This window comes from Triturus cristatus, chromosome 9 (genome assembly GCF_964204655.1).
Source record: "Triturus cristatus chromosome 9, aTriCri1.1, whole genome shotgun sequence".
NCBI classification, from domain to species: Eukaryota; Metazoa; Chordata; class Amphibia; order Caudata; family Salamandridae; genus Triturus; species Triturus cristatus.
The window spans coordinates 1,073,226,960-1,073,254,735 of NC_140592.1; positions in this window are offsets into that span (position 1 = coordinate 1,073,226,960).

A 27,776-nucleotide genomic window follows, 5' to 3' on the forward strand; every position below is an offset into this window, starting at 1 on the left:
TTCTGATCATTTCTGACCTGTATTCTGCCCCTTCTGACCATTATTCTGCCTCTTTCTGCTTGTTTCTGACCTTTATTTTGCCTCTTTCTGCTTGTTGATTACATTTATTTTACGTCTTTCTGCTAATTTCTGACCTTTATTTTGCCTCTTACTGCTAGTTTTTGACCTCTATTCTCCCTCTTTCTGCTTGTTTCTCACCTTTTTTTTGCCTCTTTCTGCTCATTGCTGACCTTTATTTTGATTCTTTCTTTTCATTTCTCACATTTCTTTTGCCTCTTGCTGCTGGTTTCTGCCATCTAGTTTGCATCTTTCTGTTTGTTTTTCAACTTTATTTTGCCTCTTGCTGTTCGTTTCTGTATTTTAATTTGCCATTTCTGCTCATATGTGACCATAATTTTGCCTCTTTTTGCTAATTTTTTATCTCTATTTGCCTCTTTATGCTTGTTTCTGACCTTTATACTGCCTCCTTCTGCTCGTTTCTGACCTCAATTTTGCATCTTTCTGCTCATTTTTCACCTTTATTCTGCCTCTTTCTGCTCATATCTCACCTTTATCATGCTTCTTTATGCATGTTGCTGACCTTTATTCGGCCTCTACTGCTCATTTCACACCTTTATTTGCCTCTTCTGCTCTTTTCTGACCTTTATTTTTTCATTTCGGGGCTTTATTTTACCTCTTTCTGCTCATTTTTCATCTTTAATTTGCCTCTTTCTGCTCGTTGTTGAACTTTGTTCTGCCTCTTTCTGCTCATTTCTGACCTTTATTGTGACTCTTCATGCTCCTTTCTCACCTTTATTTTACCTCTTTCTGCCCATTGCTGACCTTTATTCTGCCTCTTTCTACAGGTTTCTTTAGTTTATTTTGGCTTTTTTTGCTCATTGTTGACCTTTTAGCCTCTTTTTGCGCGTTTCTGATCTCTATTTTGCATCTTGCTGCTAGTTTCCCACCTTTATTTTCCCTCCTTCTGTTCTTTGCTGACCTTTAGTCTGCCTCACTGCTCATTTCTGCCATTTATTCTGCCTCTTTCCACCAATTTCTGACCTTTATCTTGCCTCTTTCTGTTCTCTGCTAACCTTTATTCTGCTTCTTTCTGCTCATTTCAGACTTTTATTCCTCCTCTTTCTCCTCAATCTGACTTTTATCTTGCCTATTTTTCCTCTTTTCCCCCCTGGTACCATGGGGGGTAGCCTCAAGGCCCCGTGGTCCCAGCCGCTCTCCATCTGCTGCAGTAGCCATCATTGCTCTCACAGACAGAGAGCTGCTAAATATGCAGTTCCCTGTCTGTGAAAGCAATCCTTTCATCAGTTTCTCTGCCCACTATACAGCAGGCATGGAAAACAGATGGAAACTCAGTTCTAAGCAAGTGAGAGCAGTTTCACCACTCTTGCTTGTTGAGAGCTGAGTTTTGTTTACTCCTACTTGGTGGGAGCTGTCAAAGCTCTCACCAAGTCACAGCAAACAGCTATGTTCCGGGGTGGCCATCCTGGGACTTAGCAAGAGCAGTACCAAGGGCAATATATGGCTTCAGGCGGGCTCTCCCTCCTTTGGTCTGCACTGGCCGACCCTGGGGATGTGGTGTTCTTGGACCACAAATGGTCCTGGGTTCCATGCACCCTCCCTTTACTTTTAATAAAGCCCTTGGGAGGTGGGGGCCTCTGGGACTTGAACCTATCCCAAGTGTCCCCGCTCCAAATACAAAAGAAAGCCCCATTGAAGAGGTGGTCCCCAAGGCTCAAAAGAACCCATGGAGGGGCTCTGCATAATTCCCGAATATTATGCTATAAAAACTCTCGGAGGTGGTGACCCCTGAGGCTTAAACGAGCCTCACGAGGGAGGCCCCATGCATGCCCCTCCTTTTTTTATTGCCTCTTACCACAGGACCTGGCCCACTCATGGGGCTAAACACTTGAGAAGGGCAGGATCCCGTGCTTCTTTTTAAAAAACAATTCAGCAGGAACCATGGATACAGAGAGACTCCTGTTGTAAATGTTTAAAAAATGCCAGAACTAGGGGGTCAGGTTATTCCTACCCTGGCCCTTTTCTGGTTGAAGTGTTGGCAGCCATTCAGATTTCAGCTAGGGAGCTGTCAGATCCTCAGAAGATCGAAGTCTCTAGTACAAATTTAAATTTCTTTTAATAACTCAAAAACTACTGAACCGATTTGCATCAAATAACAAAAAGCACTCTTTCAGGACCAAGAAGTACCTTTCTGCCATGTTTGAAGTAATTCCATCAAGAAATTTGGGCTGTAGTTGTGTTCAAAATTCATTATTGGAATTAACATTGAAAAAACACTTCTTTTGAGCCCCTGCCTTTTGCTAGGCCCATGCTTGACAGATCACCCCAAAACTTTCTACACACAAAAATAATTGCCTGTGTAGTTAGTTGGGACCCAAGTTTCCATAGTATGAATAACATTTATAAAACATCTTCCTCCTTCTGGTTCAACTGCTGTGCCACAGGACCATTTATTAATAAACCCATTTATTAAAAATTTTACAGCTAGTACACCCTTGTGTTTATATGAATAGTTTTCCAACCGTGACACCCCAACATGCTAATAAAACGATAGTGCAAACAATAACTTCTAGGTTTTAGGTGCTAATCACAGGGGATCCTATTACATCAAGGAGAGAGCGAAAACATACGCATAATATCAGTATCCAAACTGAGTAAATTTCAAACAACAATTGCAATACCAGAGGACTGATGTTTAAAGAATATCGCTACTTCCTGTTATCGTGTATGATTCTGGAGGATAAATCAAGCTTGCTGCTTATCTCTATTAAGTGAAAATAATTTTTAAGTGTAGGGTCAAAAAGATTCCAATTGTGGTGTATAAACAAACAGAAAATGATAATTTGTGTGGCTGGTACTCATCTATGTAATTCATGTACTGCTAGGAATTGTAATTATAATAAAGGGGGATTCCATTTATAACAAGGATTTACCCCAAAGGTACAAGCACCATGTATGGTACTCCTACATGTCCTTCTTCTCAGCTATTTCCACAAATGTAAAGACATTAAACCGAGAAGGAACACAGTGTCATTCCCAAAACATGCATTGCAGAGAGTTCACAAAGACAGCATCCGAGCAGATCCCAGTGTAGAATGCCAAGAACAGGAAATAACAACCAATGTTTAATAAGGAACTTGGAACAAAAATCAAGAAACCTGAAAAAGGAAACAGAAAACAAAACTTTGTAGTATTTACTTTCCCCTCCTCTTCCCCATCCCTCCATAGTCAGCTCAGAAATGCATGTAGCAATCCAGTAAAATATTTCCAGGGGTAAGCCCAAAGGGCATGTAAATATATTTACACATATATATATATGTATATATATATATATATATATATATATATATATATATATATATATATATATATATATATATATATATATATATATATATTCCCTGAAAAAACCATAGGTTTCAGGGGCGTTATAGTTAGCTGGACATTTCCGTTGTACAAAACCATCGAAATTCCCCCGTTATAGTTAGTTCAGCTAACTATAACTCGCAATGCACTGCTGATGACGTCACATATTACATCACTCATGACATGGTCAGTGACATCACTGATGACATCTCAAATTACATCACTGATGACATCACTGATGACATCATTCAGTGTCTGTTTGTTTCTACATAAGCTATTGATTGGTTGTCTGAAGAACTGAAATCTTCATTCTCAGGGTAATATAACAAAGAACTTGGCAAAGAAGCTGAAATATGAAAAGAACATCTTTATTAAAACTCAAATGAGTGAGACTACGTCACACAGAAGCCTTAGCAACTGAATGAGGCAGTCTCTAGAATGGTCTTAGCTCAGACCTTTTATACCATTTATTATGCCCTAGGCATGCAAGGGAGTTGTACCAGTCACATTCCTAAACAAATGAAAAAGCTAGAGAGGCAACAGGTGAGTAGCCTTTGGGGTTTTAGCAGGATATGGGCAAAACATTATAATTACAGGGTTTCATAAAGGTTACAGTTGACAAAGGTAAAAAGACCGGACAAAATCAACATTCTTCTTTAGTCAAGCTGGACAAACCCATAATAAAAATGGTCACCTCCCCATCGTAAATAGACCATAAAAACAAGAACAGAAACAGATAGGAATAGGATAAGGCATGTTTGTGTGTAAAAAATATTTACAATGTCCTGTGCTCTGATCCTTAATCTTGATCAGCTAAAGGGCAGGAACTGGCTTGGCAAGGTCGGCCTCAGGTAATAGAGTCAGCTTTCGCCAGGTCATGCAGGAGTCAGCACAAACCCAAGCTAAGGTTAATGTGTCCTAAATACTCGTTCAGCCACAGTCAGGGCCTATATAAAGGGCAACCACAAAATAGCTGCCATGCACAAAATGGAACCCAAGGGTTCAGAACAAAACCTTCAAATACACAGTGAATCCATTGGTGTAACATGACGCAAACACTCGTATTTGCTGAGCTTCACTGTTTACGGTTTGCTGTTACCAAAATCATAACAGAATCATGACATTTAAAACACAGGTTCAGAATTCACGGAACCACAGACCCTCCTTTTGCCCTTACATAGGCAATCACTCAGTCTATATTTGCAACTGTGCCCAAAGTCCGTTATAAGCCTCTTTGGAAGGCTTCTATTGTCCATCAAATCAGCTTCTGTTGTCTTCTTCCGCGCTGGGCCTCTCAATTCAGGCCTCTTCGTGAGAAAAGTACTTCTTAGTTGGAGTGCCCTCCTGGCAAACACCCACAGCTCACTCGAAAGTCTCAATGTCTTAAGGCAATGCACCAGTGTCTCTCCTCTGTGGCAGACACTACAAACAATGTGCTCTTCATTGATCAAGAGCACAAATCATCTCGGGGAGACCCAAGCACTATTAATTGGGAAATAGCTCAAGCTCAGCAGCCCTTTCAGACTCCAACACTCATTATTTAGTGTCAGAGGACGCTCAAGCTGCTCTTTCATGGGCACCACAATATAGTGCCTTTTTCCAAACTTGGATCCTCAGGTGCACTGCCTTTCCGCTGGAGCAAAGGAAAAGAGGTGTGTGGCCAAAACTCAGGCCAAGGGGCTCAAGGGATTGCACACTGTCAGAGGTTACCAGCACATGACAGGTAGAGAAATGAAACCTCAAACCAGCTCTGCCATCAACAACAGGAATCCTTCTCTTTAGCTCTTTTACACTGAAACCTTTTGGCTTAGTGATGTCCAACGCCTTCTGATGGAGCAAGTATGATACCATGCGCTGGCGATCGCTGTCCAGCTTTGCTACTTTCTGGGTGCTGAGACTGTAGGGCCAAGACGTCCGTCTTTCATCTGTAGCTGTCACTGATGGGAATTAGGCTTAAATCAATGTTCTGCAGGTTATTATGACTTGATACCCGCAGAATCTAGTTTCGTAGGAAATGTGACACAGTTGTTAGTTTCCTTCAATTTAGTACAAAAACAGTTCATGGTTTTTAACAAGGGGACTGCAAGCAGGTGGTCTGCAATCTTCAAAGGAGTAGCCATACACCATGGGCATAGAATACAAAGACAAAGGCAGAAGGGCAAAACAGGGTCTCTAGCATCTTCAATTGGGTTCTCTCCATTATACTCTGCCATCTATAGCTACATGAGAATTCTATCTGAATGGATTTTCTCACACAGTGGCATTGTCTAATGGGGTAAACACATATTTTCCTCAATGATTAAGTCTAGGTGTTCCTCCTTATCTTAGAACATCTCAATAGAGAAATCACATGATACAGATTATCAGGGACATGTAGAAACCTTCCTTTAAAAACTGTGCATCAGGTGCACTATGCAATACACAGGCTAATAGTCAAATGTGCAAACAAAAGACAAGAACTAGAGGGTCCTGATATTTGCAAGATTAGAACACATCTGATCCCACCAAAAATTAAAGCAGCAGGAACAGAAGGGAACTGAAAACCAAATTAAAATAGACATTGATAATTCGTCATGTTCAAAAAGGTAAACATAAGATATCTCCTATTGAGATGGAAAACTTGTCTTACTATAATATTGAGTCAGTTAACCAGTCTATCACCACCCTGACAGTCAGGCTGGAAAACATTGGAGTAGGCCTAAGGAAAATTCTTGCAAACCAGTCTGGTCATACAAAAGGGAATTATACATAACATGGGGTCCCTGGTACATCACTGCAGTCTGGAAGTGTGAACCTGAACAATACACCTACAATGATAAATGGGCTGACTGGTGAAAGGAATACGGAAAAGGGAAATGGAACTAGGACACAACTAAAATCCCCAATAACTAAGCATGATGCGGCATTGGTCAGGGGAGAATTAACAAAAGAAAAAAATCTATAGGAAGAACAAAAAAACTTATTTGGGTGATAGTCAGGCATGTGACACAACACCAAGAGTACGGGTGATACACAAAGGCCAAAGTTACACAAATTTGAACTCTACCGCAGGCGACTACACCATATACGGTAATCCTAGCTAATGTTCCAGTTCCTTCTTCAGGGAAAAATGAAAACCTGGTTTTCTTTTAAGGAACAAAAAGCCATATGTTACTTAGGAAACAGAACATCATTAACTAATGTAATATAGAAAGTAGGCCACCTTGAGTCACAGATCTATAATTTCATCCTTAGGTCCAATCAAGGATACATAAATTTAAGGCTGCCTGTTCCTTTAAGGGAAGGGGCAGTAACGTGACTAACTGCAGGTGACACACTTTGATCCTGATAGATCTCTTTTGTTTTCTGTAATACCATTATAGCCAATTTAGACATGCACTGGTAAAGTGCTGCCTGTCCTCCTCACAGTATGAAAACCATATCTGTGAAATGTATTATTATACCAAATCCACCCAACTGTTATGTAACGATACATATCGTCATACGCATCCCTTCACAACACAGGGGAACTTGTAATAGTATAAAAGCAACAACATAAAACAAAACATACAAAAAATAGAAAAAATGCACAAATAAAAAAAATGCACATGTCAAGCCATCAGATGTACTCGTACAAGAAGCATAGACAAAACAATAGCATATGTGAATAAGCGGTGACACACAACACCATGTCATGTACTTTATGCACTGTAAACCTGCAGCCCAAAACCCAATATTTGGGCCTGTTTAATTTGTCAGGTTTAAAATCCTTCCCCTCCTTTTGACAGTAGATCACCAGGCAATGGAAATCCGCTGTCAAATATAACTTTACTGTCTCTCTTCTAACATACAGGACCAGCAAGAACAATTCATGATAGGACCAACTACACAAAAATAAATGTCCATTACTTAACTGTTACCCTCTTGTCAGTCACCTTGCAACATCAAGCCACCTTAGTTTTACCTTTCTAAAAGTAAAAATTGTTACACTGACACTCCATATTAATTTGGCACCTACAATTTCCACTGTGAAAAATAATTCTTAATTGGCAAATCGTTCTCACTTAGGCATGTAGCCTTCAAAATTTTAGAAAAGGGCTGCATCTTATTTTCTGTCTAAGACTTAATGCAACACTTTGTTTTCTGTCAAATAAAAGCAACTAGCAGGCATTATTTTTTTTTAGAGCGGAGACACAAATGTATCAGTTCTGCAGAGCATTTAACATGATGTTGGGACTTTCAAAGAAACCCTTTTTTTTATATTTTCCCTTTGGAATTAAGTTCTTTAATTGTATTGATGTTCTTATGGAGAAACCAGAAACCCCCTTCTTTAGAGGCCCGTTTAGCAAGGTCATTCTGCATTCCACAGAGACAAGGCCCTAATTTAAAAGGTCACAAATGTCAACATTACAGCCTTCTCCATTGTTTACAGGGAAACAAAAGATAGCATCTCAGCGCGGCTTGAGCCAGCCTCTGCAGCTCCCAGCTTCTGCCACTCTGAATCTGTCAAAGACAGTAGGCCTTCCTAATTCCTCCTAACCTGCAATAATTCACTCTATTTTGAAAAATAATTTCTCCTTTTTAGGCGCTAAAAATTATCTCTACTCCCAGTTTATTAAACTACATTTACTGTGAATAATTCACAAAACCTAATAACACACATACCAGTTTTTCGAATAAATGCTTGTTGCAATGGTACTTATTTCATCAACCTTAAATGGATCTCACTGGGCCTTTAAAAAAACAAAAAACAAACCCCAAATGGGAACAATCCTGCAAGTTTGTATTATACCTAAATGTATGCATTTACTAAAGCCTGAGACACGTTAAAAGCTACTCTGAATGAAAAAAAATGCAGTTTAAACAGTGCTTTTGCCCAAAATCGACTTAGATATTTTAGGCATTAAAAAATGAATATCCTACAATTTTCTTGCATAATATGCATTACCAGAATGTCTATTACACAACCCATGAGTCAGCCATTGAAAATATTAACTTATACTTTATAGAAATGAGCTTGTTTGCTCCTGCGCCAAGGGAAAATTGCACATACAAATGTCATTTTAGCGGTGCAACATAACTTAAATTAAATTTTAATGCTAGGAGGTCATAGTATAGGTATTAAGCTTTATAAATATTAAAAAACGATTTTTGAAAGGCACTTATTTTTTAAATAATTTTTCCATAATTAATAATTTTCTTTTTTTTAAAACCAATTATTCTTTTTTTGTGATAATTCCACATATAAAAGAAAGCTGCATCCTTTGCCTATCATTTTTGAACACATTAACTCACAAAACAAACACACATTGAGCTCATTTCAGACATAAACAGAAAGGGGTCAAACACTCAGGACACACAATACAGCGCGCTTTAGCCATTTTTCATAAATAGCGCCGTCGAAATTTACTCACAGAACCGTTTGCAGATAATAATTGTAAGTCATATTTACAAGAGAAAAGAAAACTTTTCTCAATAGTGTTCCAAAAAACTGCAAAAACAGCCTCACAGACCTTTATTTCCAAGAATAGCGGACCCATACTTTATTAAACGTGATGGGGCACACGCCGTGTTTAGAATAGAGCTCATAAGTTGGACATGAATCCTCTAATCGGGAATCCCTGTTGCAACAAAAACCTAACCAAGTACCAAATTTGCTACGATTAGGCATCTATGCCCACTAACCGAGCTTCAAACTTCAAGGGGCTATCTCTATCGATACACTCGCAAATGTACGAGACCCTCGGTTTTTGAAAATTGCAATCTTCAAATAAAACTAAGGACCAATACTAAGAACCAAGAACTAAGAACCAAAGGACCAAAGAACTAAGGACTGGGAGCGACCCACTTATACTTCAACTAAAGCAGATGGAAAAAAAGTCTCTTCATAACCTGCCTACACAAATTGCAATTCGCGTATACAAACCTATACAAACCTATCAAAGCTATACCAAACAAATAGTTGTCCAAATTCTAACTGCCAAGTTCTAAATGACCTAACAGTCCTTTTTTTAAAAAAATACTTACGCCAAAAAAAAAGGTTCTCAGTCAGGAGTGACATCTTTTGGAGAGTCAAAGTCAGAAAGATCAGAGATATACTGGGCCGCAGAGACAAAGAATCCCCCAGAACCTCTGTGCACAGAGTACCTGCTTAATGGATTTCTGTCCTGTTCTCCCCAGTAGATTTCTGTCCCCTGACAAGATCGCTCCTCCAGATAGCCACTTCTGATGATGCCCCATGTTGGGCGCCATCTGAAGAATTGAAATCTTCATTCTCAGGGTAATATAACAAAGAACTTGGCAAAGAAGCTGAAATATGAAAAGAACATCTTTATTAAAACTCAAATGAGTGAGACTACGTCACACAGAAGCCTTAGCAACTGAATGAGGCAGTCTCTAGAATGGTCTTAGCTCAGACCTTTTATACCATTTATTATGCCCTAGGCATGCAAGGGAGTTGTACCAGTCACATTCCTAAACAAATGAAAAAGCTAGAGAGGCAACAGGTGAGTAGCCTTTGGGGTTTTAGCAGGATATGGGCAAAACATTATAATTACAGGGTTTCATAAAGGTTACAGTTGACAAAGGTAAAAAGACCGGACAAAACCAACATTCTTCTTTAGACAAGCTGGACAAACCCATAATAAAAATGGTCACCTCCCCATCGTAAATAGACCATAAAAACAAGAACAGAAACAGATAGGAATAGGATAAGGCATGTTTGTGTGTAATAAATATTTACAATGTCCTGTGCTCTGATCCTTAATCTTGATCAGCTAAAGGGCAGGAACTGGCTTGGCAAGGTCGGCCTCTGGCAATAGAGTCAGCTTTCGCCAGGTCATGCAGGAGTCAGCACAAACCCAAGCTAAGGTTAATGTGTCCTAAATACTTGTTCAGCCACAGTCAGGGCCTATGTAAAGGGCAACCACAAAATGGCTGCCATGCACAAAATGGAACCCAAGGGTTCAGAACAAAACCTTCAAATACTCAGTGAATCCATTGGTGTAACATGACGCAAACACTCGTATTTGCTGAACTTCACTGTTTACGGTTTGCTGTTACCAAAATCATAACAGAATCATGACATTTAAAACACAGGTTCAGAATTCACGGAACAACATGTCTGAGTATCTGTATGGGGGCCTGAGTGTTTTTGTGGTTGGGAAGTGTGTGACTGTGCATAGATGTGTCAGTGGGTGATTCACTTGTTGCATGGTTTCAACACTAGGGTGCCAATTACGATCCGGTAAAAAATGTCCCCGTCCGACTCGTATCCGGTCTTTTTACCGTACGAATCGTACAAGTGCCGTACAAACTGAAAAGTACGATTCGCATGGGAAAAAGTCCATACGAATGTCATTGGGAACAATTCCCCACACGTCCTCGGGTCGGAAAATGTGTCCGACACGTCCCCGGACGATTCACCGTACAAATGTGAAAAGTGAAGTCCGACCGCGCAAGTACGATCCATCCCGTGCGTCCGAAGTCACAACCGTATGGAAAAAAACACCGTCCGCACCGAACTCCCATAGCAACCATGGAGACATGTGCCCGCATATGCGCCGACCCCCCCCCAGCCCCCATATGCACGCGCCGACCCCCCCAGCCCCCGTGAGTACACGCCGACCCCCCCAGCCCCCGTGAGTACGTGCCGTACCCCCCAGCCCCCGTGTATGTACGCGCCGACCCCCCGTGTACATACGCGCCGACCCCCCCGTGTATGTACGCGCTGACCCCCCCGTGTATGCATGGAGCGTACCCCCCGTGTATGCATGGAGCGTACCCCCCGTGTATGCATGGAGCGTACCCCCCGTGTATGTATGAGTCGTACCCCCGTGTATGTATGGTGCGTACCCCCAGCGCGTAGCGCTGGGGGTACGCACTGTACATACACGGGGGTACGACTCATACGTACACGGGGGGTACGCTCCATACATACACGGGGGTACGACTCGTACGTACACGGGGGTACGCTCCATACATACACGGGGGGGTACGCTCCATGCATACACTGGGGGTACGCTCCATACATACACGGGGGTATGACTCGTACGTACACGGGGGGTACGCTCCATGCATACACGGGGGGGTCAGCACGTATGTACACGGGGGTACGACTCGTACGTACACGGGGGTACGCTCCATACATACATGGGGGTACGACTCGTACGTACATGGGGGTACACTCCATACATACATGGGGGTACGACTCGTACGTACACGGGGGGTAAGCTCCATACATACACGGGGGTACGCTCCATGCATACACGGGGGGGTCGGCACGTACATACACGGGGGTACGACTCGTACGTACACGGGGGTACGCTCCATACATACACGGGGGTACGACTCGTACGTACACGGGGGTACGCTCCTTACATACACGGGGGGTACGCTCCATGCATACATGGGGGGGTCAGCGCGTACATACACAGGGGCTGGGGGGGTACGGCGCGTACTCACGGGGGCTGGGGGGGTGGCCGGCACGTACCGGGCCCCCAATTCCACTCGCATTGCGGCGTACTTCACTTTTCCGGCACTTTTTGGGTGCCGTAAAAATATTGCCGTCCGGACCGCTGTCGGTTCGAATCGTACTTCCTGGTTAGTGAAATGCTGCCTGAGAGCGTCCCGACGTCACGTCGGCGCTTTCCCCGGATCACATTTGTATGTATCTTTTCGTCGGTCGGTGTTTTGTACGACTCGTACGGAAATGGTGTTTCCGTGCGAATCGTACTTGCATGTTTGTAATGTTTTGCAACCGGGTACGAGTCGGACAGAAAAAAGCCTCTGTCCGACGGTTCGTACCCGGTTTTTACAGGATCGTAATTGGCACCTAGATTTGTGATGGATTGTATGGGTGGGTGAATATGTGTATGGTTGTGTTAGTGAGTGAATATATATTTCATTAGTACATGTGTAATTTACTACATATGTGAACGGCAGTATATATGTATGTTGGAGTACAGAAATGACTATAAGTGAGTGTGTGATAGTGTGAGTGGCTGTATGGATGAGTGTGTGCGTGTATCATTGATTGTATAAGACCATAAGAATGTGCTAGTATTTGTATGAGTAATTGAGCTAGTGTGTGTATAACAGTATAGGTGAGTAAATGGCAGTGTGATTAATTATTTGCATGACTGAGTACGTGTGTGAGTACCTCTATGGAAGAGTAGCAGTGTGTGAGTGTCTATATAGGTGTATGAGTGCATATGATAGTCCTGTACTGAGTGACCATAAGTACGAGTGACTGTACGGGTGAGTGAGTGGATGGGTGTTTAGACCTAAGACTCTGTGAGGGTGTATGTACTTATTGGGGTTGGAGTGTCTATGGTTTTGAGGGTGGCAGTATGTAATTTAGAGTGGGTGTATCAAAGGTTATAGTAGATTGTGAGAAGATGCATCAAATGATCACATGAATGACGTCATCAGTGATGTCATCAGTGATGTCATTTGAGATGTCATCAGTGATGTCACTGACTATGTCATGAGTGATGTAATATGTGACGTCATCAGCAGTGCATTGCGGGGGCACGAGTTATAGTTAGCTGAACTAACTATAACGGGGGAATTTAAATGGTTTTGTAGGAGGGAAATGTCAAGCTAACTATAACGCCCCTGAAACCTATGGTTTTTTCAATGAATTTCAAAGGTTTTTTAAATGCTAATTCCTAACTATAACGTGCCTGAAACCTATGGTTTTTTCAGTGAATTTCAAAGGTTTTTTAAATGCTAACTTATCTCTAAACCTGATTTTCATAGGATTTCTAAGGTGCGGATTCCGATCCGTTAAAAAGATTTACCGTCCGACTCGTATCCGTATTTTTTTACGTACGAATCGTACAAGTACCGTACAAACTTCAAAGTACGATTCGTACATGAAAAATACACACGAATTGCGTCGGGAAAATGGTCAGAGAGGGATCCGTAAATGTTTACGTCTGAATAGCGTCGGGAAAAGTGTCCGACAGGGAGCCGGACATTTTTACGTGCAAATCGTAAAACAGAAGTCCGAGCGCGCAAGTACGATCCGTACCGCCCGTCCGAATACACAACCGCTTGTAAAATGCCCCGTACGGAGCGAACGCTGTAGCCTACATGTACATGGGTAAACTTGTGCCCGGATATGAGTCGAACAGCCCCCCTCACCCTGCACATGTCAGCACCGTACCCCCGTATGTCAGCAACATACCCCCCCTCCGCACCGTACCCCAACACCTTAGCACAGCCCTGCACCTGTACGCGCCGCACCCCAGGCCCGTCTCCCAGCCCCGCACCTGTATGCCCCGTACCCCAGGACCGTACCCCAGCCCCCCACCTGTACGTGCCGCACCCCAGGCCCGTCTCCCAGCCCTGCACCTTTACGCCCCGTACCCCAGGACCGTACCCCAGCCCCCCACAAGTACACACCGTACCCCAACACCCTAGCACATCCCTGCACCTGTACGCACCATACCCCAACACCCTAGCACATCCCCGCACCTGTACGCACCGTACCCCAACACCCTAGCACATCCCCGCACCTGTACGCACTCTACCCCAACACCCTAGCACATCCCTGCACCTGTATGTGCCGCACCCCAACACTGTAGCACAGCCTGCACCTGTACGCGCCGCACCCCAACACCGTAGCACAGCTCCGCACCTGTACACACCGTACCCCAAAACCGTAGCACAGCCCACACCTGTACGCGCCGCACCCCATCACCGTAGCACAGCCCGCACCTGTACGCACCGCACCCCAACACCGTAGCACAGCCTCGCACCTGTACGCACCGTACCGCAACACCGTACCCCAGCACCCTCACCCAGCATCGCTTATGTACGGACCGTACCTACACATAAAAGACTTGTACAGAACCAGGACACTGTAAAACAGCACAAGGAGGGCCAATTCGACTCGCACAATACCACAAAACACGTCAACATGACAAAATACATCTCTATGACTGACCTGGCACATCCAAACAGGCAAACAGAGGACCAAATCGCAACCACCTCTTATAACACACCCACCACAAATTCAAACACAGCCACACCCACAAATGGACCAATAAAAAGGGCCCACACACACAACCCATGATCCATTGCAACATACCCACTGCTCACAGATACCACAGACAAACAACTGCACCTTACTCACACCTTAACTACATCTTAACTTACACACCTTCACCCAACCTCCTTCACAAACACCCCCTCTTCACCTTCACACACACACTGTCACATTCACACCCACACACCCACAACCATCCACACCCACACCCCACACCATGCCCACAGACAAGAATCCAAAGTTCACAACGGCGGAGCTGGAGCTCCTTGTCAACAAAGTCATCAGAGTCGAGCCACAGCTGTTTGGAACATTGGTCACAGACCAGCATAGCCCAAAAAACAAGCCTGTGGCAGAGGATCATCGATAAGGTAAATGCTGTTGCGCCCATCCGAAGGACTAGGCATGAATGCCAAGCCAGGTGGTACGATCTGCGCAGGGCAGTCAAGAGGAAGATGAATGAGGAATACGCCCAGAGTAACATCACTGGAGGCGGGCTGCCCCGCAGACCCATACATTACCATCCCTGGGAGGAGAAGGTGATGGCCATGCTTCCGCCGGTGGGAGTACATGGAGTCGAAGGAGTCGCAGAGCCTGGTAAGTACACAAACAACTCACGTAACATGGGGGGAATGCCATCCACACCACAAATACACTAAATGCACCCAACTTCCCCCAAGCCCTCACCGCACACAACCACACTCCAAAACCACGCTCATGCCACTAACATCTCCATGCCCCATTCACAATTAAAGGCAATGCCATGTCCCAGGCCACACCAACCACAAACTCAAGACTGGATGTCCGAGATGCTGGGAGGGTGGGGCTCACACAACACATTGTGCAACTCCGAAGCAGACACCAATGCCCTCAGCCCATATGGCCTAGGTACATACCCATGCACCATGCCCAATGCACAGGGTCTGGCAAAGTACTGACAAGGTAGCTGACACTTGGCCCTGCTGTATGCAGCACAAGGCCCTTCTGTGACCACTGTACGCTCAAACCCCAACTACACAGGCTCACATATCTAGCACAGGCACTCAAACTCACTGTCATGCCAGCATGCACCATGAGGGGACAGACACATCACCTGGGAGACCCAATGACAAATCACACTACACCCAACAGCAGGCCCGGTAACACACCCCCCCTCACACAAGCACACACCCCCGGGGCAGGCAACGGATTAACCCACTCTCACAATGGACATGTGACACAACAAGACCAATCCATCACCAAATAAGCATCCAAGCCAAAATTCTACTGGTCAAACACTCAGGAGAACATACCAATCTGTCCCCCGCAACATACCCATCCCCAAGTGGACATTGAGAGGAATGCTAGGCACATCCAACTACCTGGAGGGTCTGTGACAACTTGAATGTGTATGAAATATGGATGTGGCATGAAAGAGCATTAATATTGTCTCTCTCTCACACACAGGGCAACGTCATCGACCTCCCCCCAACAATGGGGTGGAACAATCACAGTCCCAGGCTCAGCATGAAGATGATCCCACCGGCAGCGACGACTCTCACCACTCCGTGGATGACCCTGACCAACCTGGCCCCTCTGGTGCCCAAGCCCCTGCAGCACCTGCGTCAGGTACATCTGTGCCAACCACCACCCCCATTCCTGCCACATCCCAGGAGACACCCAGGAGCCCTGCTCGCACTGAACAACACAGCCACTCTGACCAGGAGGGACAAGGTTCTCCGGGCACCCAAGAGGAGGCAGACAACCTCGATAATGCCATCCCTCAGGGGTCCTGTAGACCCGATGTGCCCACAACGCAGGCCAGGCTCATGTGGGCAGGGGTGGTGGGAGTGGAGGCAGGCAGAGGCGCGAACCTGACTAGCCAGCTGTGGGAACCGGTATGTCACACATACGTCACATCCTGGACACATACCGGAGTGACACCAGGGGCATCAGCCAGGTAGTGTCGAGCCTCACAGAGATGAAGGGGACCCTCGACGAGATGAAGAACCTGCAGGCCGAGCAACATGCCAGTCAACAACAACACCAAGGACGGATGGAGGCAAGACTGGCTGAGCTCCTGGCGGTGCAAACGGACATGAGCCGTTCACTCCGTCGGATTGCCGACAACATGGGCAACCCTTCCTGTGACACCAGGCGAAGACCAGCACCAGCCACAGGGAGGGAGGAGGAGGATTCCTCTGACGGAGCGTCACAGACATCATCAAGGCCTGCATCTGAGGGTCCCCGGAGGAAGGTGGGTCGTCCACGGAAAAGACCGTGAGAGTCAGCGGACCATCCACATCTCCCAGGTCACCTGGCCTGGCACCTGGCCCTCTGGCGAAACAGCACCACCTCACCCAATGACATTCTCTGCCACATGGACTTGCTGGTCACAGTCTGACCAATGATTACCAACACTGTGGTGTGCACTCTGATGACTCCAACTGACAAGGATGCCATCTCTCCCTGTGAACTTTGGATTCTATGCACCCGATAGAACACCTTACTTCATCCACCAAAAGACTTACCCCACCAAAAATTAAATACTTTATTTTGTCATGAGATGTTGCTGTCATTTGGCATTATTCAAACTATGCCTGAGTGTTGAACTAACTCCACACATCCATACCCTGGGATAGGAGTCTGGTACAGGACACACATGGGTCACAATGTATCATGCAATGCAGACATGGAGCACAATACTCACCTGTGATGGCCTCAAGCTGCTGAGGGGGTGCATGCAATACTGTGCTGACAGATCTATTTGGAAGAGTACCATCAAGGCGTAGAGGTCATGCCTCATTCAGAGGTTCCCGGGGAGGGAGTCCCAGGTATGTGTTCCCAGGTGGGAGAACTATGTCCTGCATGCTTGAGTATGGTGGATCTGAAGAATGGTGGCCAGGTCAAGGTTGGATGCACAGAGATGGCACTACGGGGTCTCGGATGACAGTGGTACAAGGTTGGTGTTGGGTCGGGGTTGTGGCCTGCCTCCTGAGTGTGGGTGGGGAGTCTGAAGGTCATCCTGCAGCACACAGTGATCCATTGCCGCTATCTCTGCTGGACGGTGATGTGGCTGGGGCACGGGATGTTGCAGCTGAGGTGTGCAGATGCAGCCTGGATGTGGACAAGTGTCCTGGGAGTTTGGATGTGGCTGCCCCGTAGAGGGCAGGGCAGTATTTGACATGGATGTTGTCGTGGACCTGGGCGATGGTCCGTCTTTCCTTGGTGTGGATCTATCTGGAGATCATGTGCATAATGCATGGGGTGTTGCAGTCTGAGGCACAGATGCTGGTGATTATCATGGCAAATGTGCGCAAGTAATCCATTATGCACACCATCTTGTGTGCATTGACACTGGGTGCTTGTTCGGGGCTTCTGCGGGTGGGACACAAGCAGTTGACCCAGCTGTAAGGGGACCATCCTCAGAAGTTGACCTCAGTCCTGTACAAGTCCAGCCTCAGGTGGCTGCTGTTCTGCCATTCATCAATGGATCTCATGCAATCTAGAATATTGGAACTGGCAATGTCTGCGCCCTTGGTGAGGGTGAGGAGCACCTGGCTGTCAATGGCATACGAGTTGATGATGAGGTTGTGTGCGCATGTGATGGTGGAGAGGGGGGTCCTGGACACATTGAAGTTTGACACGCTGACAGATGATACCTGTGCCATGTGCCTCACAACGACAGCATACTACATGCAGAAGCCTTGAGTCCCACTCCCATGTCCTTGCCGGGGTACAGAGCCGGTGGGGAGTAGGAGGGACATGACCTGTTGGGTGTGACAGGGCCTGGAAGGCATGGCAGCACTGTGTAGGCAGTCGGAGTTGCACACTCATCATGCAAAGGTGTTGTGTGTGCGCTTAGTGTATGCCTGAGAGCTGGCGGCAGATGTGTAGATGGACATTGCTTGGAGGGTGGCTGCAACATCAGACTGTAGTGTGATGTGGGTCATGCAAGGACATGAGGCTCGTGCAATGTGCACGTTGCATGTGCAGACAGTCCAGCCTGTGGGACGGCATGGCCGCAACTGTGGCGCAGACAAGCTGACAGCCAAATGAATGGGTTGATGGAGGAAGCGAGGAGCATCTTTGATGTGTGTGTGTTGCCAAATCAGGAACATTCGTGTGCCCTTGCTGCAATTGCTGCAACAGCAGGCGGCATGTCCTGGGAACTATGCCACAATTTCCACACAAAGACTAGGATGTCAGAAAGGACTACTGCAACAGGTGTATGTCAAGGAAGGAGTGACCGGTTTTCAATGGCACACCCAGAGACAAAGGATGCACAATCCCCAAAGATGACTGACACCGGATCATGAAACTGAAGGCCAAGCTGCGCACAGGAAACACACCCCAGAAGGTGTTGACAGTCCATTGTGGGGACCAACATACCAAAAGACATACACAGCCAAGGACGTCATGCCCGGGGGGCGCTAGAGGGCGCCAGACCGACATGGCTGCACATCCGTGAGGCTCTCGCCAGCCGGGCGCTTTGAATCTCCGTTAGTCCATCCTACGTCTAAGGGACACTACCCTGACCGGCTCTACTTGACGGGCAGCGGACGCCGGACCGGTCCACCAAATTTGAGACCATTCTGGCGGGTGGTTCGCCAGCAAAGACCGTCGAAATCCCCCGCGGCCGCTGAGGCTGATCAACTGGTGCGAGGAGGCCGGCTGCTGTGCACACGCTGCAGCGGGGTTCGGACGGGCGCGCTAGACCGCAGAGCGCGGCCGAGGCTGAGGGCAGATACCGGCGTCAACGGCACCTGCGGTGACTTCCCCCTGCCCATCGCCGGCCTCCACAACACACCGGTAAGGCGAGGGCGAGCCGAGGCTTGGCTGGGGGCGCAGACTGCGGGGCTGCCATCGTGGGGCTGGCGTGGAGTGCCCATCTGGCTCCGGACGGCCCTGGGTGCGGCGGGGGGTGCGTTATCTTTGATGTTGGTGCCCCCCCCCACGGGCCACGACACGAGGACTCCGCTACTTGTTTTGGCCCTCTGCGATACTGTCAGTGCAGAGGGCGCCTGATTTGGACCGCCCCCGGAGCTCGGGGCCCCTCTCCTGGCAAGACCTACTGCCCCTGGCGCATGGTGGCTTTCTGCAGGCCCTCCGATTTACCAGCTTCGTGGGCGGGGTGCAGTCAGTGGTGACCGGGGTGCAGCCCGGCTCTCTCCCTGCTGTACACTTCCAGGCCCTAACTATATTGGCGGGGCTGCTCCGTGTTGAGGATTAAACTCCGAGGTTAGGGGGCCGACCGACACAATGGGGAAGACGGATGCCAAACACGCCAAACAGTCCTGGCTCCCATTTGAGGCTCCGGCCAAAAAATCCCACGCCCCTCCGCCGGGAGACGGAGATTCTGCGGGAGACGGCACAGAAGAGGTGGATTGGACAGCACTCCTCCTGAACATGCAGACCAGCCTCACCTCCATTGACGCCAAGATCGATGGTATGTCGCGCCGCCTGGACTCCGTGGTACATAGACTGGACCAGCACGAGGAGCGGTTTAAGGAAGCGGAACAGCGGGTCTCCGAGTTGGAAGATGGTGCAACGGCCACCACGTCCAAGGTATCGCAGATGGAGCGATTGCTGAAGGTAATCGCTGAAAAAAACGAGGATTTAGAGGCGAGATCGCGCCGCAACAACGTACGCCTTATTGGTCTGGCAGAGACTACCTCTGTGGGCAAGATGGAACTTTTTATCGAGAAACTTATCTCCGACCTCTTTGGCGCGGACGCCTTCTCTTCTCAGCTGGTGGTGGAACGGGCTCACCGCACTTTGGGCCCTCGCCCCGTACCCAGAGCGCCCCCAAGGCCTATAGTCATCCGATTTTTGAATTACAGGGATCGGGACACCCTTCTACGACTTGCCAGAGAAAAACAACCAGTCCTCTTCGAAAATACCACGCTATCCTTCTTTCCAGACTTTACACAATCTGTGCAAGATGCACGTCGCAAATTTGGACAGGTCAAGAAACGACTGCTTCACCATGGACTTCAATATTCCATGTTATACCCGGCCCGGCTACGGGTGGTCCATCATGGCAAGCCCCACATATTTCAGGATCCTGCCCAGGTTGAACTGTTTCTGAAAGACCACAAAAGATCTATTGAACTGGCCCACTCCCCTTCGGGGAGTGCGCGATCCCGATCACCCACTTCTGCCCTCGACTGACTGAGGGATCTCCAGCTGCCGTTAAGCTCCGTTGATGGTACTCTTTTTGATGTGCACTTGTTTTGCCTCTGCCTTTTTCTTTCTTTTCTGTGAAGTTCAATTGCTGCTTAATACGGGGCTCTGTGCTCTCGCCGTTATGGTGTAGCTCCCACCTATCGTTATTCTTTGATGGTTCCTTGACGATGGTTTAACTTGATTGCGCCCTGGCACCAACCTCCCCCTCCCGTGTTTCTCCACTGGATCTTGGCTCCAGGAGATAGCGGGTGCGATATGGGGGGAGTGGGATGGCGGGTCTGGACCCCTGGTGTCCCCCACTTGGGTGTTCCCTAAGGAGTGAATGACAAGATATTGTCGATTTGTGAGGGGTGGGGAAGATGCCCGGCATGATTGGGATGTCGGAGTGGGTGGGTGGGTGGGTTCTCAGGGGTTTGTCTTAAGTTTGTTGTTGTTTTTTAGCATGAGCATTGCACGCATATTCGTTGATGTAGCACAGTATGCCGCCCTTAATAGATGGCTACATGTTTGGGACAGCCGCCAGGTGGATGTATTGACCTGGGGTTCCTGTGTCCGAGGACCTAGCGCACGCCACACGCACTGAGCTAGGTGGGGGGGCTGCTCACCGCTATTTCTTGGAATGTCAGGGGATTAGGAGACCCGAGGAAGAGGCGGCGAATCTTGGGTGCTTTGGATAGACTTCATGTTCAGGTGGTCTTCTTACAGGAGACACATATGGACCCTCTCCGTAGGAGAGCCTTTGCTGCTAGATGGGCGGCGCACTCGGTTTTCGCGTCATACTCCTCCTATGCAAGGGGCACTGCTATTCTCTTAAAACGAGGGGTTCCCTATGTCCTCCTGGGTACAGCCAAGGATACAGAGGGCAGATATTGTATGGCGTGGGGCAGGATGGGCACCGAGACTATTACCCTGGCCTGCTCTTACGGTCCTAATTGTGATGACCCACGCAGCTTCATTGCTCTTTGGAACAAGATCTGTGAGGTAGGCTCCACGCACCTCATCTGGGGAGGTGACTTCAACGCTGTTTTAGACCCTGCCATGGATAGATCCAACCCCTCTGCTTGCCACTATGATAACACACACAAATACCTGAGAGACATCTGCGACACTCAAGAGGTCGTGGATACCTGGCGCCACTTACACCCAACCTCCATGGAGGGCACGCACTGGAATACTGCTTATGCCACGTGGGCCAGACTAGATTACATTATGGTAAATAGGGCACTTGCCCCCTCCCTGGTCACTGTGCAACACGCAGGCCGCACATTCTCCGACCATTCTCCGGTGCTCGCCAAGTTCCGCTTACCAGACATAATGGGTAGATCCCCAACGTGGCGACTCCAGCCCAACATCTTACTAGATGAACTGTTCCGATCCGAACTAGGTCAGGAACTAGAGGACTTCCTTTCCCGTAACAAGGGATCAGTAGACCGCGTGGCCACCCTATGGGAAGCCCTGAAGGTCACGATTCGGGGTGTCTGCATCTCTAAGAGCTCCGGGGTGTTGAAGGCCCTACGCGCCACACTACATAATTTGGAGTCCACGCTGCATACCCTGGAAACTAGCCCAGACTTTGCCGTCAACACAGATGCGCAGGCGAAGTACCGTGCAGCGATGTCGGAATACACTTCTACTGCTGACAGAGAGGTACGCTTCCGGGGCAAATACTTCAGAGCTCGGGCATACGGGGAGGGTGAGCGTCCCGGTAGATCCCTTGCAAGCGTGGTCCGACCGCTACGTGGCTCCAACTTTGTGTTAGAACTTCAGGGGGAAGAGGGGGTTCCCATACGCGACACACAGTCGCTCTTGGCGGCCTTCACTACGTACTATTCTACGCTTTACTCTTCCACCAGAGTTGGCGCGCTGGACATGGACGACTACCTAAGAGAACTCACCTTGGGCTGGCTCTCGGATCGTCAGCGCGAATTCTTGGCGGAACCCATAGGCCTCGACGAGATCAGAGATGCAATCAATCAGATGGCACCTGGAAAGGCCCCCGGTCTGGACGGTTTGCCCATGGATTTCTATAAGACCTATATAGACATCTTAGCTCCGGTACTCCGAGAAGTTTTTCTGGAGGCGCATGAGTCTGGTGCACTCCCCCCATCAATGCAGGAAGCGCAGATCACTTCCCTGCTGAAACCGGGTAAACCACCCTGTTCATGTGACTCTTACCGCCCTCTCTCTTTAATTAACTGTGACGCAAAAATTCTGGCCAAGGCCCTAGCCAACCGTTTACAGCTGTTACTGGGCAGTCTGGTGCTGTCCGATCAGGCTGGGTTCGTTCCTGGTAGAGCCACTTCCAATAATCTTCGGACGCTTTTCTCCATTATACACAATGTAGACCCTGATTTGCCACTGGTGGCGGTTTTTTTGGACGCCACCAAAGCCTTTGACTCCCTGGAATGGGACTATCTGCACTGTATCCTGCGTAATATGGGATTCCCACTAGGCTTCACACGCTGGATCGATATCCTATATGACCAGCCGATTGCTAGGGTGGGGATAAATGGGCGGATATCGAAGGCTTTCGCGGTCTCGCGGGGCACCCGTCAGGGGTGCCCCCTATCCCCGTTATTGTTCACGGTGGCGATGGAGCCGCTGGCTGCCCGGCTCCGACAACATCACCGAGACAAGGCATTGCGTTGTCTCCAGAGAGAGGTGCTAATCTCCTTATATGCGAATGACATCACCCTATACATCAGGGATCCCGCCACTAACCTACATCCCATCCTTTGGGAGTTTATTCACTTCGCGGGCATGTCTGGAGTTCATATTAACTGGGGTAAGTCCACTGTCTTTCCGCTCACCGCGGCTGCTCAGCCGTTCCGGCTGGAATACCCCTTGCGCTGGGAGGAGGATGAAGTCAGATACCTGGGCATACTTCTCTCTCGTGATCGGGAGGAGTTGATGCGGCTGAACTACGGTCTCACATTTGATCACATCCAGACCTGCGTGGCCAGGTGGATAACGCTGACTCTCTCCCTCGCGGGCCGTGCCTCCCTCATCAAGATGGTGATTCTTCCTAAGCTCCTCTACCTCTTCCTAAATATCCCATATTACCCGGGCCGGTCCTTTTTTAAACTCCTGCGCTCTGAGCTCATTCGACTGTCTGGGGAGGAAAGAGGCCACGTCTCAGTTGGGAGACATTGGCTCGTCCTTTCGTGCAGGGGGGGTTAGACCTGCCGAACTTTGAGCTGTACTATTATAGCGCACAAGCCCACTTCGTTCATCACTGGATCCACCCCACTCCCTTCCTGCCACAGACAGCTGTGGAGCATTGGCTGGCAGATCCTATCCCACTGACAGGAGCGATATTTAGTGCGCCAGAAACACGAACGACATACCACTCCACTATTTCCAGCTTTATTCTAGCGTGGCGATACATAGCGAAACTCACTCACACGACACTGCTCTATTCTCCACTGCTTCCCCTGGCATATCACCCCCTGCTGCCCCTCTTACAAGAACAATTGTTCAAAAACTTTATGGCCAAATTCCATATCAAGACATGGGGGGATCTCTACCATGATGGCCTCTTTCGCTCCTTGACACATTTATTCGCTGACATTACCCCAACCTCCATGGACACATTCCTTTATATCAGGCTTTGTAGTGGTATCCGGGCGCTGACGGGGGAATTCCCTAGCGAACCACCCATTTTAGAGCCCCTCCATCAGCTACTTAAGGCTGTCACTCCTTCACACACGGTCTCCACCCTATACCACTCATTACGCACTTCACCTGATTCCCTGCCTTGTAGAGCACGGGCCAAATGGAAGGAGGAACTGGGTCAGCCCATAGATGACGAGCTCTGGAGCTATTGCTGCTTGCAAACCGAACAAATCTCCTCCAGTAGTAGGTTTAGGGTGATTCACTTTAAATTCCTACATCGGCTGTATTGTACTCCGGCGCACATGCACAGGGTGGGCCTTCGGGAGGACGATCTCTGTTGGCGCTGCCATATTCCCGCGGCAGACTTCCTTCATATGGCTTGGGGATGCCGTGAATTAGCAACTTACTGGCAGCATGTGTATTCCGGCATTTCCGAAATGATTGACGTCCCTCTTGTACCCTCTCCGACGCAGGCACTATTGGGCTACACCAAAACTGTTAAGAGGCCAGTTCGTAGATTTGTCACCATCGCCCTTCTCATGGCTAAGAGACTCGTAGCCTGTAGATGGGGGAGGGGTAGAGCTCCTAAATTTAAGGATTGGATTAAAGACATGGTTCATTGTCAGGACACTGTACTTCTATACGCAGAGCTCCTCCCTTCCGCATCCAGGCCGATTGACATTTGGGGTCCCCTTCAGACTTATCTGCTGTCACACCCGAAGCCATAACTAATTTTCCCACCCCATCATCATTTGATCTTCGTGCAATTCAATCAAAGCCTGCGCCCCAACTGAGGAGGCGGGACTTGTTATGATGTCACCGAGCAGCGAAACGCTAGCCCCCCTCTACCTCTCTTGTTCTCCGGCATGGGTGGATCTCATGGTACTGCTATGTTGCGCTATGTGTTGGGGAGGGAGGTGGGAGTGACGTTACACAGTACTGCAAGTCGCCTTTACACGCCCGGTGCATATCACTGTGATGCGATTAATGACTGCAAAGTCTTCCACGATAGATATGATCTGTTCTTCGAATTTGCATCCTATTATCAATGTCTCATATGCCGCAGCCGGCCCCTAGAGGGTTGTAGGCAGGCAGCTGTGTTCAACTTTAAAAATCCACCTTCCTATCAAGCCGCCGGCCATCTGATGGTTGTAGGCATAGGGCTGTGTACTGTGTAATCATGCTGAATAAAGGATTTTGAAAAAAAAAAAAGGACGTCATGCCCAATAGAGAATCAAATACATGTAGAACAGCATGCAGGTTGCTAATCTACACATAGACACATATGCACAATCCTTGACAACCATGCCAGAGATGGCGCATGCACAGTGGCAAGAGACCTGCATTGACAGAGATGAGGCACCTTGGAGGCTGAGGAAAACCTTTATTACTCAGGCTCACACCTATGGAAATGTATCAATATTAACAGACTCACATGGTCTTTTGGATTTACATGTGGGACCTACACTGGACACCCCCTTCGCACCACAGATGCTGTCAATCCATGGGAAAAAAGTTAAATAAACAGGGGTAACCCTATAACCCAAGGAACCTGGGCCTTATCAACATAATATAAACAATGGTTCCAAAGGGAAACAGTTATTTTCAATAGAATAGATCAAACAGCACAAATCAAAAAGAATCAAGAAACACAGCATTAATAAATCAACCAAACAATCAATATTTCACAATGACTTACAATTCGAAAAACAACAATTTATTCTTTATATTTTCAATTAGATATCAACTCATTTAAATATGAACAAGAAATGAAAGGCTGTATATACAGTATTTTTAGAAAAACGACGCAGTGACAAAGTGAATCCATTCATTGGACTCTGTAAAGACAGGGCTTAATGAAAATGAGGAGACCAATAAACAACTAGGTTTGTTATGCTTTAGATAAGTAGAGCTTTTTTGGAGCTTTGCCTGTCTGAGAGAAGTTTGTTCACACATTGTATGCCCAATGAAAGCCCCTTGCAGTTACCCCGTCAGAATCTGCTTTCCATATATCCTTGCTTTATACGAACGGTGTACAACAATGCCCAAACTGCCTTTTGTGAACTGTATGAGTTATTACACTGTGGTTTAATGTGTATGCACTATTATGTAGTACTGTCAAATTCCTTTGAGATATGACTCTAGCATTTGCTTTAGACGATTCGTTTAAAGCTTTGTTCCTACTGCCTTTGTGAACTGTATGAGTTGTAACACCGTGGTTTAATGTTTATATTCTGTAGAACTGTCAAATTCCCTTGAGATATGACTCTAGCAAGATACCCCATTTTATTGTTGGTTATTTTTGCAATTCGATTGTATACTGTTTAAAATAACGAAAGGTGTATTAGAGACCCGGTTTTGAAACGCCATCGAATGCACCGTCTGTCAAAATATTTTATATTTGCATGGCTCGGATACCTTGCGCTAAAACAAAGAGCACAAGTCATTTGGCACTGTGTTTTGATATTTTATGCGCACGAACAATTAGCAGGTACGGGGGGATCAGGTGACGCGGCCCACGTCAGTCCTGTTTCTATGTCCTTTGACAGCAACAATATAGCTGCTGCACGCACGCTTCCCGGGCTGGTTGTTTTTAGTGGACTAAGCAGGATTAAGAGAAATAACCCAAAAGCATCAGGTAGGAGACGCATTAATTGTTTATTTTACAATTGTGCAGTTGGTTGAATGTCTCGAGTAGGCCTTGAGCCTTTCTATCGATAAATTGACGGCTAATTGAGGAATTTGTTCGTAGTATTTTTTCATGGGTGTATTGAATTGTATGGTGATCCTTGGCAGCGAATATATCGATTTGAAACCATGACACATCATTTGGGGAGTACATTTTTCTCCTGGATAGTATGGGTGTTGATTTGCTAGCTAAATGAATTAAACCACGGTTTGCCATTTGGATTTTATGACCTAATGTCGAGGTCAGTGTACTTTTAACAGACTTGACCTCAGTTGCGGAATTAAATTTGACTTGCCTTATGCATTTCTAGTTGAATTCGTGTCCTGATGGCTGTGTCTACTTCTGCAGCGGTACATGTAAAGTTTCTACCTTGAAGTCAGGTGAGCCATCAAGTGGGTTAGTACTAACCTTTAATGCTGCCAATTGTTTGTCATATCAATAGAATAGTATTCTAATTATTCCTAATTGGGTTCACATTCATAGCATTCGACAACAGATCTCGCCAATCAAAGCGTTAAAAAACAGAATAAAGGACTTACTAAGTAGACTAAGACGTACCTGCCTTCTAGTCAAGCTCTTCCATGACCCTGGTAACTAATTTTCTATGGGTGCAATGCCATAAATGATTAAATTATTTCTTGCATTTACTATATGCGTATTCATGTGCATGTATGTCACCAGGTAGTCCCTTCTGATTGATATCGAGTGGCAATTGCGACAATAGAGTGAACATCAGTCTCATCACCTACAATCTAGGTGAGTGTATGGGGAAACTCTTGTTCTCCACTTCTCAAAATCTTTAACACAGCTTAGATATTCATTTATATATATTTATTTTTAGGCTGTTATACACCCTTTGGGTCCTGAAGAAGACCCGATATGACTATT